This window comes from Gavialis gangeticus, unplaced genomic scaffold (assembly GCF_001723915.1).
Source record: "Gavialis gangeticus isolate Ggan-Ray unplaced genomic scaffold, GavGan_comp1, whole genome shotgun sequence".
Taxonomy (NCBI): Eukaryota; Metazoa; Chordata; order Crocodylia; family Gavialidae; genus Gavialis; species Gavialis gangeticus.
Window position 1 is genome coordinate 17,309,309 of NW_017729015.1, and position 2,602 is coordinate 17,311,910.

Sequence of the window (2,602 nt, forward strand, 5' to 3'; positions counted from 1 at the left end):
TACCACCCTCTGGGTGCGACTCTCTAACCAGTTGGCCACTGGTTAAGAAGGGCTTGAACTAATAAGAGAGCCTTTTGTTTTGGTGATGGGGTGATAAATGTTATGTAAACCCCTGCTGGCTTCCTCATTGACCAGCAAGGCCGGGGGGGAATGGGACCCCTTCCTAATCAGAGCATGCCACACCCCCATCTCAGCTCAGCCCTGTGGAAGGGAAGGAAGGGCAGCTCCAGCAACCCCTGGCTTCTAGCCTGAGCCACTGCAGGCATGTGCCTGCATTTTCTCAGTCCAGAGGGGATGTCTGTACAGTTACAAACTGATTCAGCAAAGGCAGGTTAGACTAATCTGCAAAGATTGAACCAATTCAGGCTCAGACTTTTTGAATATCAGTCCCTAGGGTCTTACTGAAGGACTGCTGATGGGGTCACAGCACAAGGTGGAATGTGTGTGTGCAGGCCAAGAGAAAGCAAATTGTTTTAGCCCTGGGTGAGCAAGTTGAGAGGCCATATTTGGAATCCAGAACGTAGTCCTGGTTAACGTGCGTCACAAAACTGAAAGCCAAATGAAGGAGGAAACAGAAGGTGATAATAACGATACCATGACTAAAAGGTCTGCAAGGCTAGTTAAAGGAACCAGCTTTATACCAAGGTGGTAAGACAGAGACAACAGGCATGTATAGACAGTCTCACAGATGCACTGTGAACAGAAAACAGAGCAGGTATAGATTTTCAGGAGTGACACATCCCCTCTCTGTGCATCAGTTCCTTACCCCAGTTCTTTAGCTGAGCCTCATGGTTTCTATTATCACCATCATCATCAGTCAATAATTGCACACCTTTGTATTATGGTCAGTTGACCACAGTCAGTCAGCGGTCTGACTGGCAGCCAAGCTGAGATGGATGAGTTTGCTATAGCTGAAACATGGGCCTTATACAGCATAACTCTCCTCCTGGCGTGGCCTGGTAGGAATTATACAAGTAGAAGTTTTAGGATCTGGCCTGCTATGAGTATTAACAGCAGAGGCAGTTTTCCTACAATTCTGCAACTGCCACTCTGTCCTTTAACCAAGGTTGTTCCATGTTAACCAGCTCAACTGCATCATTCCCCCAGTGTCAAATTTGTTTTAAATGGTTCTAATTATAACCAGGAAGTTTTAAAGTGTGTGGGTGGAAAGGAATGCAGCAGATTAAATTAATAGTAGTTACCACAGCACAATAGTCCTTCAATTAAGAGTTCTCTCAGTCATTTTTTGCCTGTTAATAATAAATGTCACAAAGGAGAATAGACATATTCCTTCATCAGATGCTCAGGCATATCTAATTGCTAAAATCTTGAGCACTTATAGCACTAAAAGGGTAATTTTATGGGACTTAGCACTCACTTAACACTTTAGGGGCAAAACTTGGGTCTTGCAGCAAACTTTGTTGAGCTGAAGCTGTTTACACCTGATTAGAAATGGATTGTGGTGCAAGAAAAAGCCCAGTTTATCTAGGAAATGAAGCTTGTACCACCTGATTCAGAGGAAAGTGCAAACCCTGCAATCATTACAAGATAACTGGCTCCCAATGAAAATCTCATCACTCTCAGTAGTTAGAGGGCAGCTTGGACCCTGAAACAGGATGATTTATACCCTTTGAGTTTTTTTTAACCCCACCAGGGGTAGCTGTGTTGGTCTAAAAAGCAGAGGCAGACAAAACTCTTGGTGTAGAAGCGATATCTTTTATTAGACCAACCAAACAGTAGCAAAAAAAATTCTTCCTTTGCAAGCTTGCAAATAAAGAAATGTTGGTAGTATCTAGTTGGTCTAATAAAAGATATTGCTTCTACACCAAGAGTTTTTAACCTTACCATATTTATTGGTCACTTGAAAAACTTTTATAATGGGGGAAAGGTGTGATTTCTGTCCCCCTGATGTCAATCCAGAGTAATTCTGATTCTTTTCCCCTTTATCCCACATTTACACTGAGCTTAAAACTCAATTGGAGTTTACCCCAGATCTTCATCATAGTAACCAAAATCAGAATCTGGCTCACATTAAAGTTCTTGTGTAATTAGCCAAGTGTTCCTCATCAGCTTCCTGCAGCTAGCTTGGTCAGTGAGGCATCGTGTATGTAACTCTGCCTGTTTCTTTGCAGGCCATCAGTTCTAGTTGCCAGGCAGGCAGCATATGCTCCTGTCTAATTGGGAAGCACAGATGAAGACATGGAGGGTTTTGCAAGTGATTAATTCTGCATTCTCTGCTATTAATCTTCTCTGCCACATCACATGCTGCTTCTGAAGTTGAAAACAGCCCACAATAAAGGAGACAGATGCTAAACAAGTGAGGATGATGGTGAACCTACCGCTAACATTCCTCATCAGGTAAAGTTGAAATGACTCAAGACTCCAGCCTGCTTCCTCTCTCTTTCTGTGGGCAACTTAACATTAATCTGTTGGGCACGGTTGTCTCTCCCAACGCTGGAGATGGGAACTTCTAGGAACTACTTAAATGGTGCCTGACAATGCACATAAGAGAAGACTTGAACTGACCAGCCCTGGAAGGCAAAGCAAGGAGCCTGGTCAGCATGAGAACTGGGCTTCAAAAAAAAAAAAGGAAAAAAAAAAA